General features: G+C 42.7%; 1 long non-coding RNA gene across 2 annotated transcripts; it reads right to left on the bottom strand.

Annotated features, from left to right (window-relative positions):
- Positions 1 to 6,832: 6,832 nt before the first annotated feature.
- On the bottom strand, positions 6,833 to 15,238 carry LOC139360056 (uncharacterized). 2 transcript variants are annotated; one of them, XR_011617046.1, is made up of 3 exons: positions 14,531 to 15,238; positions 8,425 to 8,811; positions 6,833 to 7,116 (listed from the first exon to the last, which is right to left on the bottom strand). It is a non-coding gene; the product is annotated as an uncharacterized lncRNA (long non-coding RNA). The 2 variants fall into 2 exon arrangements; XR_011617047.1 differs by lacking the exon at positions 6,833 to 7,116 and having other exon boundaries at positions 8,393 to 8,811.
- Between the last annotated feature and the right edge of the window lie 47 nt (positions 15,239 to 15,285).

Raw genomic sequence — 15,285 nt, 5'->3', positions numbered from 1 at the left:
TGATTGAATACTTTATTAAGGGGAGGAGAAGAGACAACTCTCCCATGAAGAAGAATCCCAAATGATTTATGTAGCTACTCAATTCTCAAGGAAGGGGAGTCCAACTCCTCACTCCTTAGGTGTGGGCTGCAGATAACTGCCTTCCAAAGAGCACATCATGGAAAGGAAGAGGAAAACTGATTTGCAGTGGAGAGACCTGACAAACGCTACCTTAGCCTGGTGATGAAGATCAAACTCAACAGTCATAAATCCTGTTGATAACATGTACCCTTGCTATGACGTAATGAAAATGGCAGTTTACCTGTTGGTCTTTTCCTCCAAACCCAGAAAATGGGTCTAATCATGAGGAAAACATCAGAGAAATTCCAATAGAGGGACATCCTACAAAATACCTAACCAGTACTCCACAAAACTGTCAAAGTCATTGAAAACAAAGAAGGTTGAGAAACTGCCACACCAACAAGAGCCTAAGGAGACTTGACAACTAAATGTAGTGTGGGATCCTGGATGGGATCTTGACACAGAAAAAGATAGTAGGTCAAAACTAAGGGGCCAGGTGCGGTGGCTCACACCTGTAATCTCAGCACTTTGGGAGGCCGAGGTCAGTGGATCACCTGAGGTCGGGAGTTCGAGACCAGCCTGACCAACATGGAGAAACCCCCTCGCTACTAAAAATACAAAATTAGCTGGGCGTGGTGGTGCATGCCTGTAATCCCAGCTACTCAGGAGGCTGAGGCAGGAGAATCGCTTGAACCTGGGAGGCAGAGGTTGTGGTGAGCCAAGACTGTGCCATTGCATCCCTGCCTGGGCAGCAAGAGCAAAACTCTGTCTCAAAACAAAACAAAACAAAAACAAAAACAAAACAACAACAATTAAAAAAACACTAAGGAAAACTTTGGTTAATAATGATGTATCAATATTGGTTCACTCATTATAACATGTATCATGCTAATGTAAGATATTCATAATAGGGAAGACCAAGTGCAGGGTATAAGGAAACCCTCAGTACTATCTTCTCAATTTTTCTGTACTTCTAAAACTGTTCTAGAAAAATAAAGTATATTTTTTTAAAAAAAAGATTGTTAGAATAAGACCACTAAATTAGATACAAAACTGTCCCACAGGGCAATGGAGTCATAACGTTTGGAATTATATTTTAGCCAAACAGAAGTTAACTGCCCCTCTGCCAGACAAAAAACATTTGCAGCTTACCAATTATCTTCACTAAAGTCTAACTATATAGTGTTTGAGCCACAATCGACATAGTCGTCAAAGTTACATTTCCCTGGAGGTTCAGATGGCCCTTGGATGGGCTTGGGGGTCAACACTGCAGGGTGACATTTGCATGCATCTATAGTCATCCTTTTACCTAATTTTTGGATAACTTTATCTAAACAAACATAACTCGTCACCCTTGTGCTTCTTTCTTCACAGAAGCCATCACGACTAGCCAGACCCATGGTTCTTAACTGGTAGGTTACATGTAGCACTGTGGCATCCCACAAACCCATTGCTAACATGCAGCCAAATTTTGATCACGGTATAAATTTCCTTTTTGGTACAACTGGAATACTAGCTGTTGCAGACATGTTCAAAAGATGAAACACAGAGGTGAGAAGGCTGTGAAAAGGAATACAGAGCTATGTGCAGCTCTCTGTAATTATAGGAGCAAAATGTATTTTTTATTTTTATTTTTATAGATTTAAGGGGTATGAGTGCAGTTTTGTTACATAGATGTATCATGTAGTGGTGACGTCTGGGCTTTTAGTGGACCCATCACCTGCATAGTGTACATTGTCCTCAGTAGGTACTGTTTTCAACCCCTAACCCCCTCCCACCTTTTGGAGTCTATTATCCCGCTCTCTATGTCCATGCATACTAAGTATTTAGCTCTCACTTATGAGTGAGAAGATGTGATATTTGACTTTATGTTTCTGAGTGATTTCACTTAGGATATCGGCCTCCAGCTCCATCCATGTTGCTGCAAAAGATGTAATTGTATTCTTTTTTATGGCTGAGCAGTATTGCATGGTGTATATGTGCCACACAAAATGTATATTTTTATGGGGCCAGTACCAAAGTTGAATTTTATACTTATTTAAGCATGTCATTGAAAGGTCAAGGCAGTGAAAAGCTCTTCTCAAACACCATCCGGCTGAAAAACTGCCAGGTGAATGAGGCAATAACTGTGGATGCTTGTATAGACACCAGGACAAGTGTTAAACCCTAATAGTGATGGCATGGTAATTACTGCTTACTCGTTTACTGTGGTTTTGGGTATTTCATTCTCTTCAGGATGCCACCAAAAATTTTAGCACTCGAGAATGGGCTGGAGACCTATGAGTTGAGAATCATTGAGCCAAATCATTAGTATGTCAAGACTAAGAGGAAGCAATATTATGGGAATTGAGTGAAAGCCTGATAGATTTTATGACCCTATCTGCAAGGTTTCTGCTTTCACGATCAGGAGTTAGGCAAAAACACTTCTGGGCCCATCCAGGCCATTTCAAGAAATAGCTCATAAGTTGAGAATTCATCTCCAGCCAACTGATCTCAGAAGACAGAAATGAAGGGGTGGAGGGAAAGCAATTTTTCATCTCACTGAGCCTTAGACCACTGTCAACACTGTAATTACATTACACGCACTGGCTATTTTGGTCATTTATCGAAATAAGGTACATGGCATAATTTAAAAACTAAATTCAGTCAGTCACTTACAAAAATATCCAACTGGTTTGTGTGTGCAGCAATAAAGTATGCAAGTGACACTGCATTCAAATTGTAGCCATGTGTGACTTGGCTTTTTTATTTGAGAGAAAGAAAATGGCTAGGCCCTAAGGCTTGTATTTCTCTGTGTCGCTCTGACTTGCAGGAATAATGAATTCCCGCTGGTGACACAGTGTCTTGGGGAGGCAAGCAGAGAGGTGGTTTGGCGCACTTCCAAAGTTGTGTGTGAGCCTTCAACACAAGAACCCTGGTTCTGTGGGAGGGACACGCAGAGGACCTTGCTGAAGCAGGAGCTGGGAGTGCCACGCATTCACATGTAGACTCCCCTGAGATCCCGAAGCAATTCTCAAGCATGAATTAACTGGAGCACTTTCACTGCAGGACACTGCGCACAGTTACTCATTCATGTATTCATCGAGATTCATACAGTCAACAACACAGGGCCCCCCCCATTATTTTCCAGATGTTGTGCCAGGTGAGGGGGCCATTCTTGAGTTCCCTGGAAAGCAGATCCCAAGATAGATAAAGGCTTCACTTCCCTCCCTCAGCCCCGTTCTTGATTTCACTCACCATTGGCCAGCACTCTGGGGACTCAAGGCTGCCTGATGGGCAGACCCAGAACTTCAGCACTGAGTCCTTGTCTGCCTTGGCCTCAATGAGTCACAGCTATTGCACTTGCCCATTTCCTGTTATCCCCTGAGCATGGAAGAACCAAGAGATGCCCCACTGAGTCCCCCGGGTTCCAGTCACACTCCATGATGTCAGAGCAGCCCTAGCTCCTCTTGGTAATTAGGGTCAATTTCACCTGTCAATGTAGTAATTCTTTTCTTTGCCAATTTGTTCACTGACATTGAATAGCCTCAAAGGACCCGGCAGTAGTCACAGCTTCAAGTTCAGTGACTGCCTGGTTTCCCCTGTGAGAACCAGAACCATGAATATGGCAGAACCTAAAGCCATAAGCTTGAGAAACAGTGATTGTAAAAGAATCCAAAGCTACTTCTACTCCCCAGCTCCTGTACCTGCGAGTTCTAGTTATCGGGAAGATAGTACTGTAGCCACTGTTTTCATGCATATATTACATACTGGGGAACAGCACCCTAATCCTATAGGCTATTGCCCCAAAGCTAGCACCCTACCTGAGCCTTCAAATAATCTTTCCACTCTCCTGTTAGACTAGCTACTTCCAGTTGATCCAATAGCTGATGAGAGCAGTGGATCTCAAGGCCATGTGCTACATGTACTACAATCGGGTATTCTGTGAGTACCGGGATGGTGGTGCTAACAGAGACACGTGGGCAGCATAAGGACAAAGTGAATTTGGAATCAATCTGCTGCCAAGTGGCTGGTCTGGTCTCCTTAAGATATGGTGTCATGGTGAAGGCTCAGCATTAGCTGTTCATATCTATGAAAGGAGACATCCTGTTCACCTTATTGTTGAGAGCTTCCTCTATAGTGGGAGCTCCCTGGTGGGCATTAATTTAATCTAAGGCACAAAGATACACATACTTTGTATCTGCAACCATAGGTCCATTCTCATGCCTCTCCCTTTTTTCTGTCATGGACCTTCCTGTCTGATTCCTTCTGGGCCCTGACCACTTAAGCAGCCAAGCCATTCATCCTTGCCCCAGAGTCCATGCCAATCTGTTCTCAGGCCATTTTTCCCGGTTTATAAAGTGCACCACCAAGTGTACTGCTTACATTTCTGCCCATGTTCCTTAGGGCCACCCCGAGCGGGACTATATTGCAGCAGCAGTCCATTTTCAGCAAGCACCAAGACCCTGTGATCTTTCTTTTTCACTCTGCTGGTAAGTGGTAGGTAGCTGTTAATTTTCCTGCCGTGGTAAGTTCAGGGCAGATATGTGATGTGAGACTCTTTGGCACTTACGTTTGTGCATTTCCTTGGCAACTTACCCTGGGAGTAATGCGAGGCTGGGGAATGCGTAGTTTCTCCCATAAGCTCCTTGCCCAGTGGGTGGTCACTCCTACTCAGTGACTGGCCAGAACATGACACCCTCTATGGAGGAGATCAGAAAAAATGCCTGTAGTGCCAAATCCCACTCTGCCTAGTTTTCAGGTGCACACTTTAGGCTGTGGCTGTGATTGCCCATTTGGAAGCCACTGCTATAGAAGAATGAAAAGCCACAATTTGGATTGGGCCAATCCTGGCTCACAAATTGTGTTCCAGCCAGCTGAGAGACTGGCATCTCCTAGGAGAAGAGAAAAGTTAAGAAATCTGCAAGAGGCTTGCTTTGTGTTGATTTTTCCAGGGATTTAGAAGTTGCTGGATGCTTCAAAGTATTGAGTGACGAATTTCCCTTCCTTTTTTCTAAAATCTCACATGGTGAGCATTTGTTTCCTGAAAACCTGCCAAAACAATAATTTTTTTTCAGAGGTGGCATATTATTTTAAAATGTAAAATGAAGTCCTGATAGCAAATATTATCAATATGGGTACTTGAATCTGCATATAGCAACTTAAGAAGTATTGTCTTCTTTTGGTTTAGGGGCTTGGGGCAGAGAGACAGAAAGAGAGAAAGAGAACTTGCAGTGTTTCTGAAGTGCTTATATTTCTGAGATTCAGGCTTGCTTATTAGATGAGAGTAGTCAATCCAGGACAGTTGGCAACTCCAGGTAAAAATGAACCTATGATTTGTTTTCAGTTGTGTTATTACACCTCTTAAGCCAAGGTTGCAGTGCCCTGGAGAAAGTAGAGAACTGGACACCACCCACATCTTCCTTTAGGGAGGCCTCCAGACAGCCTGGAGCAGGGTCATGCTGGAACTAACCATGCCGGGCCTCCCTGAGCTGTCCTGAATTGCAGCAGTACCCTCCAAACCAATGTTGACATAAGTCTACTCTGCACAGGCCTGTCTAAGTGCAGATGCAGGTTTGCTGCATGGGTGTTTGTCCATGTCATAAGAAGTTAGGCAGGAGGATGGTGATAAAACAGTATGGGAACCACTACCTGTTCTTGCCATTTAGTAAAGGTGTAGACCCTATATTCCAGAAAAGTGCTTATTGAAAGTAAGGTATTTTGTCTCAAGAAGCAGATGTGCTTGTGTACACACAGACATACAGATGGGAACAACAGACACTGTGGACTCCAAAAAGGGAGATGGAGGGAGTGGGGAAGGACTTAAAATTCTGCTATTGGGTACTATGGTATGTTCACTAGCTGGGTGATGGGATCAACAGAAGCCAAAACCTCAGCATCATGCAATATACCCTTGTAACAAACCTGCACATGTGCTCCCTGAATCTAAAATAAAAATAAAAGATATGAAAAGAAAAAAAAGAAGTAAATGTGCAATTAATCTAGAATTTTAAAATGTTTTCCAAAAATAATAACAAACCTTATTTTAAAAGAAACAGTGAAAATGCCTTGTGTATTATGAAATTTCTTTGATTAATAAGTCATGTTATTTATGAACTGTTGCAGGATCAACCTTTCAACCTACTGTACAAATTGCCAATTGATCATTTGGGAAAGGAACCAAAGGAAGTCCTTTTCATCACACTAATGCAAAAAGACACACAAAGCATGACCCAGATATTAAAAAGGGGTCAGCACTTTTAGTGGATGCCATTCATGGTTGAACTATGGAGGCTGCCTTCTGCGAGCAGCCTTAAAAACAAAGAAAATGATAAAGGAAAGGTCGGGGAAAATACTGGCCAGGGTAAGACACAATGGTGAGATCAGGAGGATCTGAAAGGGGTCTGGCTTCAATAAAAAGACAGGATGTAAAAGGATCCCATTTTTCTTTTTCTTTTTTTTTTTTTTGAGACGGAGTCTTTCTCTGTAGCCCAGCTGGAGTGCAGTGGCCGGATCTCAGCTCACTGCAAGCTCCGCCTCCCGGGTTCACGCCATTCTCCTGCCTCAGCCTCCCGAGTAGCTGGGACTACAGGCACCCGCCACCTCGCCCTGGCTAGTGTTTTGTATTTCTTAGTAGAGACGGGGTTTCACCGTGTTAGCCAGGATGGTCTCGATCTCCTGACCTCGTGATCCACCCGTCTCGGCCTCCCAAAGTGCTGGGATTACAGGCTTGAGCCAGCGCGCCCGGCCAAGGATCCCATTTTTCTAGCTTCTTCCCCACTCTCCTAAAAATGTGAATCCAAATAGACAGCATCCTTGATTGCAATGCATGTACCCTTTCCATCATGGTTCCATCAATTAGAAGAAGAATGCATTAATTAGGATAATACCAGTTGCTATAACAAACAGACCTTTGTAATAGTATATAAGGTTCAAAGACAAATAGAAGTTTACTTCTTGCCTTAATTCAGTGTGAGGTAGATATTCCTAGTTGCTTGACGGCTCTCTTCCACATAGTGATTCAGAAACCCAGGTTCTGTCATTTCTCAGGGCTTTGTCATCTTCTGTATCAAGAATCTAGAATGGGAACGAGGATAAAGAGGGCACATGTGCCTCTTTAAAACCCTGGCTGAAAAGTGACATATAAAAAACTTCTACTGACAAACCATTGGCTAGAACTCATGGATGTGCCATGCCTACCTGCAAGGGTGCTAGAAATGTAGTCTAGCCACAGGCCCAAGTAAAAGAAGGAATGGATTTTTTGGTGAGCAGCTAGCCAGCTGCTCAGAAGCAGATGAATGCTTTATTCACGTCTGCATGAATACGTCCTGCTGCACATTGCAGGGTTTGTGGTAAGTAAACATTAGCGAAATAAAGGAACACCTGAATGACTACTGAGATCATAGTAATAATAATAATAATAACACTTATTGGGAGCAGATCATATGCACCCTTCTAAGTCATTTTCACATATTGTCTTATTTAATCCTCAAAATTTTGTGTTGTTTAAAAGTGAGGAAACATGCACAGAGAGATTAAGTAACTTACTGAAAATCATATCGCTGGTAAGTGGCAAAGCTGGATTTTGAGTCCAGGTTTCTTATTCTTATCCACTATGTTTTGCTGCCTCCCAGAGTGTAACTTTTAATCACAACTTTTATTCATGCTCACAAGAAACCAGCTTTTAGAATGCTATAACCCAAAGTTGAGCATAATATAGTGTAGTGTTTCTCAGATTGGATTCATGGGTGGAGCCCATTGAGATCACTATGACAATTCTTAAGCTTTGGATTTCCATTGCAATGATAACCTTTAAAGCAAAACCATGGAAGGAATGAATCCCAGTGTGCAAATCTATATATGTAAATACATTACTTAATTTTCTATCATTAAACTTAATTTCTAATTTTGAGTCTACCATTCCACCAGGAGGACAGGCAACTTAACCTCAGGTCTCTTTCTTCCCCTCACCCCATATCTCCAGGGTTTTGTCACAATTTCATGGCCTTTCACAGAGCCCAACACCAAAGGACATGGGGGGGTGTGGTGTGGGAGGAATGACATCTGTCTAAACAAGTGGCCACTGAGATGTGGCCCTCCAACCTCACCCTAGTGCTTCCCACTGACCAAATCTAAGCAGAAGCCAAAAGGCAAGAGGGCCCAATTTTGCGATTCATAAAGGTCAACCCTCAGGGGCACAGATAAGGGTGGAGATGGAGAGTAGATGTTGAGGCAGGAATGGAAGATAACCAGCACACTGAGGAAGGGTGTACTCTGAAATGCCTCTATCCTCTGGAAATTTAGGGAACACAAACCAAGAAGCTTGCAAGCAATAGTTGCTTTTCTTTCTTTCTTTTTTTTTTTTTTTAACTTTTATTTATTTACTTTTTGAGATGGAGTCTCCCTCTGTTGCCCAGGCTAGAGTTCAGTGTCGTGATCTCGGTTCACTGCAACCTCCACCTCTGGGCTTAAGCCATCCCCCTGCCTCAGCCCTGCCAAGTAGCTGGGACTTCAGCGGCATGCCACCATGCCTGGCTAATTTTTGTGTTTTTCTGTAGAGACGGGGTTTTGCCATGTTGCCGAAGCTGGTCTTGAACTCCTGGGCTCAAGCAATCTGTCTGCCTTGGCCTCCCAAAGTGCTGGATTACAGGCATGAGTCACCACGCCCAGTCCAGTTGCTGCTTTTCTGACCAATCAGATCTCTCCCATGAGGTCATCGGCATAGAACCCAAGCACCTGCTTGAATGGCTGGGGTAAGAAGAAAGGGAAGGGCTGTAGGAGAAAAACACAGAGAAAAATCAATCAATAATTAATTTCTCAGAACACTGTATCAGCAATGTTAACACATTGTTTAAGCCTCTGGATGACCATCTGACAATGTTACTGCCCCCGAGAATTCAGGGTCTGCATTTGCATATAGTAATGTACTAGAGCCAAATATTTCTTCATTCATCAACTCCTACAGTCAGGAAATATTTACTGAACACCTTCCATGCACCACACACTATTCTAGATAGTAAGAAAACTACAGTGAAAAAGGTAGACAAACAACCCACCCTCAAGGAGTAGACATTCCAATAACATAATTCTGTTTTTATTACCATGGGCTAATGAAACGAGACCAGAGGTGGTGTCAAAAGAAAAACTTCAGCCGAATTAAACTTAAAGGAGTTTCATTGAACAATGAATGATTCGCCAATCAGGCATCCCCAGAATCACAACAGACGCAGACCAGGGGTGCCTCGTGGTCAGAACAGATTTATAGACACAAAAAAGTAAAGTGACATACAGGAATCGGCAGTGAGGTACAGAAACAGCTGGATTGGTTACAGGTTGGCGTTTACCTTATTGAACACAGTTTGAACACTCAGCAGCATATGACTGGTTGAAGCACAGCCGCTGGGATTGGCTGAGACTCATCTGTTGTTACAGGCACATACTCCTAAATTAGGTTTTTAATCTTGTCTACTAATTTTGTTAGGTTGCAGTTTATCCACAAGGACTCAAATATAGAAGTATGGAGTCCTTCTCAGGCCATATTTAGTTTGCTTTAACAATGGATTTCATAATAAAATAATCATCTGAGTCAAGCAGAGGCTAAATTTTATCACTATGTGCTATAAAAATCTTGGATTTTTCACAGTAGTTCAAAGAGAAAATAATAATGTCAAAATGGAATCACCCCACAGCAGATAGAAATGCCAAGCTGTAGAGAACAGTTTTAAACTTTGAACATTAAAAGTAATGGCGAAAACCGCAATTACTTTTGCATCAATTTAATATATTGCAAGCCTCCATTTCATTTCAACAAAATGATATTCATTGCCCATTAGTAATGTTAGTTTGAATTTTATTGATGTTTTGTTCCCATTTAATTTGTATATGTACATTTAGTTCTGTGGTTTTATAAAGGCCATAGGCATGAGATGCTTACATCTAGTTTTATGCTTGTTAGGCACGGGTGATTTATAAACATTTGAACACAGAGTTAATTAGGTCTTGAAAGCCATTTGGAACCACTGAAGGATTTTCAGTTGGGGAATGGATTGATCAGGTTTATTTTCATTAGGGAAGACATTAAACTAAAATGCAGTGAGCTAAACACTGTGGGAAAGATATTTGAATTAAAATGCTATTTTTTTTTTTTTTTTTTTTGAGACAGAGTCTCGCTCTGTCACCCAGGTGGAGTGCAGTGGCACGATCTCGGCTCACTGGAACCTCTGCCTCCCAGGTTCAAGAGACTCTCCTGCCTCAGCCTCCCGAGTAGCTGGGACTACAAGTGCGTGCCACTATGCCCGGCTAGTTTTTGTGTTTTTAGTAGAGTAGGGGTTTTGCCATGTTGGCCAGGCTGGTCTCGAACTCCTGACCTAGGGTGATCCATCCACCTTGGCCTCCCAAAGTGCTGGGTTTACAGGCATGAGCCATCACACCCGGCCTCAAAACGCTATCTTAAACTCCCAGTGTATAATTTGTTGCCATCAATGCTGAAAATCTAGTGTAGGTCTGGTGCTAACTTCAAAACAGGAAACTATTCATTTCTTTCCACTTTTTCACCAAGTGGGTGGAATCTGGTGTTGGGTCAAAAAACAGTGTCGTGGAAAGTCTAACCAGAACCAAGTGGCAGATCTCTCTTCCAACCCTGAGGGCAAAGTGCTTCATTTTCCTCTTGGACGTATTAATAAAATAATACATGCTAAAGGTCACAAAACCTTGTGAAATGATCACAGTTTAGTAATTCCCCCTGATGCAGAGCTGTACCACTTATTTTCTAAACAGCTGTTAGAAAAGAAACAGGTTGAAAGAAAAACACCACCAAAGTCCAGATGAGCCTTCCTGACATCTGCAGCAGAGAGATGCTGAGTGACTCGAAACGAATGAAAATAAGTATGGTATTCTAACACAACAGTGGCTGTGACAGTAACTTACTTAAAATTTCCATTGACTAAGATAGTTGAAGGTCAGTGTCAGAATCCGCTCCAGACACAGTAATACATCTAAATACAAAAAGTTTGTGTGTGTCTCTGTTTTCCCACTATACTACTTTGAAGGAGATATTTCCATGCAAATACTGTCCTCGTGTGGTCGGAACCAGTTACTTCAAAGAAGATATTCCAGTGGAATTTAAAATTATTTGTGTTACTATGGAAAGAGACAAAGTAAGTTAAATTATCATATTGTAATGGGTAAAAAAAAAGGGGGTTCATCTCCAAAATGATTTTTCCTTGGCAATCCCCAAAATTTTCTCTTTTTGTGGCTTTCTCATTAAAATCAATTTTGCTGATTTCATTCCTGTAGAAAATTATGAAAGTATAAAACATAATCACTGCCACCAGTGAAAGAGACTTGTTCGTTCTTTCATTTTCACTGCTGGACACACTTATCAAATGAGTATTTTAAAATTTATTCATCGATTCATTGATTGACACTTGGCATTTCCAATTCTGTGGCATTGTCAATGATACTGCAATAAACATTTTTCTGTGTCTCCGTGTATACACAGTTGTACATGCGTAAGAAATCCTCTTGTGTTCAGACCTAGAAAATTCAGGGTGGAAGGGTATTACATCTTCAGCCCTTACTAGAATGTGAGATTCTTCCCCAAAATGGTTGTACCAAATTACATTTCCATCAGCTGGGTACACTCGCCCAACTTCCTCACTCACATTCATCATGTTTTTTAACTTGTGTCAATCTGCGAGATGAGAAAACGATGTTTCAGTGTTGTTTTATGCATTTCCCTGATTACTTGTGAGGGGTTAAGCAGTTTTTCATGTTTCCTCTTTATCAATTTCCTGTTTATGTCTTTTGCCATTTTCTTACCGATTTGTAAAAGTTTTAATATATTGTAGACACTAATTACTAGTTATATAAGCTGCAAATATCTTCTGCCACTCTAAGTCTCATCTTTCACTTTTATTATGTCTTTTGATAGGCTAATGTTAATTTCAATGTAGCCAAAATCATCAGTCTTTTCCTTTTTGGTTGATGTTTTTTGTATTTTGTGAAATCTCTCCCTACTCAAGATAATTAAGATATATTCTAAACAATTTAGTTTTGCATTTCATACTTCGTCTTTAATCCACTTGGAATTTTTTTGTATGATACAAGGGATCCAATTTTATTTTATTTTATTTGTTTCGAGATGGAGTTTCACTCTTGTCAGCTGGGCTGGAGTGCAGTGGCGCGATCTTAGCTCTCTGCAACCTCTGCCTCCTGGGTTCAAGCGATTCTCCTGTCTCCGCCTCTGGAGTAGCTGGGATTACAGGTGCCCGCCACCACGCCCAGCTAATTTTTGTATTTCTAGTAGAGATGGGGTTTCTCCATGTTGACCAGGCTGGTCTCGAACTCCTGACCTCAGGTGATCCACCTGGCTCAGCCTCCCAAAGTACTGCAATTACAGGTGTGAGCCACTGCGCTGGGCCTGTTTTGTTATTAATGACACTACAGTCCTCGCCCTTATCCAATTGTAAGGAAATAATTTCTGAAACATTGAACAGGCCCATGGTAAAGATTTAAGAGTTAAGACTTGAGAAAAATACAGGCTTTGGGATAACAGCTAGGCTCAAATCCCAAACTTAGCTTTCTCTAGCCACATGACCTAGGGCCAATGAGGCTGTATCCTCATTAATATATAACTAAGTAAAAAATTGTTGTAAGGACTAGAATATAAGAAAAGTGCCAGGCCAGGCACAGTGGCTCATGCCTGTAATCCCAGCACTTTGGGAGGCCGAGGCAGGACGACTTGAGCCCAGGAGTTTAAGACCAGCCTAGGCAACACAGCAAAACCCTGTCTTACAAAAATTAAAAAATTAGCCGAGTATGGTGGCACACCCCTCTAGTCCCACTATGTGGGAAATGGAGGCAGGAGGATCATTTGAGCCCAGGAGTTTGAGGATACAGTGAGCTATGATCAAACCACTACACTCCAGTCTGGATGACAGAATGAGACTCTGTCTCTTAAGAAAAAAATGTACTTGCCTCTGAGGTCTTAGTTGTGTTCCAGATGGTTAATAGTCATCTGTAATATGATAATACTATTACAACAATTACTATCAGATAAACACAGTATAGTTCTGAATTAAATCATTTTTATTTTGCCAATTTGTAAATTTAATGTATACAACCAAACCTGAAAGATCTTGCTGATTCTTAAAAAGCCTGCAATGTTTCAGGTAGTCCTCATTGTTCACCATTCCCACTTAGGAGTAAGATTCTGCAGTTATCTTTTGCTTAGCTTCCTGTATTCTTATTGCATATGTTAACTCAAAAATCATAAGATCTATAGATTTAGAAAAGGAGAGACTTTGTTTCTTATAAGGAGTTACAGCCTGCAAGGTGGCCATTCTGCCGGCTGGGAAGCATGCCTCCAGCCAAGACCAGGTACAGACACTTCAGAGGAGGAGCTAGAGTAGGAACTTTATGCTGAACAGGTTGGCTAAACATACATATTCAACAAGTTAGAGGAGCGGCTATGAATATTCATGAAGGTGGTCTTGACACATGCATATTAAACAAATATGCATGTTTAACAGACAACCCATGTTCACTTTGCGGTGGAGACTTAACATTTAAATGTATTACAATTAGGTCCTATATCGCAAAACATCTTTTCACGACAGAAAGGTACGTAAGCATGCAATCACTGTACACTGGCCAGAACTAGTCCATGGTCAGCGACCTTCTCAGGAGAGTTACTGAAATCGATGACAGCTGTATTTACGGCTGGTGGGACTGGGTTGTTAGTGTCTGGTGGTCGATGAGTTGCAAATTGTTTTAATATTGTGAGGCCAGTGCTTGTTCAGCTGCTAAAGAAAAACCTTGAAGCATAGTGAGAACATAGTTTATTTTATAAGTGTAGGGATGCATGACTTTTAACCCTTGCCTGGCATGGGCTTACGTCCTGTTTATACTTTGGTATCTTACTGCCACGGAGTCAGTTCCATCAGTCTTATCATCTCCGTGTTTTTAAATTAATTTATTTATTTTTGAGACACAGTTTCACTCTTGTCGCCCAGGCTGGAAAGCAATGGCACGATCTCCGCTCACTGCAACCTCCGCCTCCCGGATTCAAACGATTCTCCTGCCTCAGCCTCCCAAGTAGCTGGGATTACAGGTGCGTGCCACCACGCCCGGCTAATTTTTGTAATTTTTTAGTAGAGAAAGGGTTTCACCATGTTTGCCAGACCTCAGGTGATCCACCTGCTTCGGCCTCCCAAGTGCTGGGATTACTTACAGGTGTGAGCCACCGCTCCCGGCCTCTATTTTGTGTGGCCAGTCAGCTGTCTCCTCTAAATCACAAAAGGGGGAGGGTATAACCAGCTCCATCTGACCTCCCATCCCGTTATGTCTGGCCACTCGGTTGCTAAGATTTTTCTGGTGTCTCCTTGGCGAAAAGGGGGTCTGTTCAGTTGTTGGAGGGCTTAAGATTTTAAATTTACAGACTTCGAAGAAGGGAACAAGATACACGTGTAAGGGAATAAGAGGAAGTTACCCCGAGTCTGAGTCAGTGCTTCCTTCTCCACCGTGTAACTCCAACTTAAGAGTTACTGCCACTCGGCTTTTATTGGCCACGTCTCTCCTGGGAAGGGAGGCAAGGGACGAAATGGCGAGGGAGACATGGTTTTTGCTAGGGAAGCCTCGGCCCAGGACGCAGCGCCACCCGTTTTCCAATCAGCGCCGCGAACTGCATTCCTCCTAGGTCTCTTTCAGTAGAGACCTTTTAATAATAAATACTATTACTTTTCTTTACAATTCACACTTGCGGTCATTATTTCAGTCGAGCTTTTCAACAGCTCTGTGAGATAGGTATTATTTCTACTTCGGAGAAGAGAGAGCAGTGCCCTTGAGCCACAGGGCTCATACATCGGAGCCTATCACCACTCCGAATCTTAATCTCCCGGGATGACCGCAGACCGGCGGCCCAGGACCACTGCTCCAGCCGTTTCCCCAGGTAATCCACCTGCCTTGGGTTACCTTTCCGCGCGGCCCAGTTAGCCGCAACCAGCCGCCATTTACCCGCTTTCCCCAAACCAGGAAAACCACAGAAACGCAGGTGCGCGGCCAGTCTCTTCCACGCCTGGGAGCGCAGAGCTTACAGACCTAGGCCGCCCAAGTCCCCTCACCCCAAGGGCTACCCAAGAACCCCGACTAGGCTGTTTGGCTGACTCAGGCGCCCAACGCCCACCCGAACTCAGGGAAATTCCCCACTACCAGCTCGCCCGCCAGGTGTTCACAGGCCGCTCTAGC

Source organism: Macaca nemestrina, chromosome 19 (genome assembly GCF_043159975.1).
Source record: "Macaca nemestrina isolate mMacNem1 chromosome 19, mMacNem.hap1, whole genome shotgun sequence".
NCBI classification, from domain to species: domain Eukaryota; kingdom Metazoa; phylum Chordata; class Mammalia; order Primates; family Cercopithecidae; genus Macaca; species Macaca nemestrina.
Note: the sequence above shows the minus strand (reverse complement) of the source record. Positions and strands in the feature narration are given on the sequence as shown.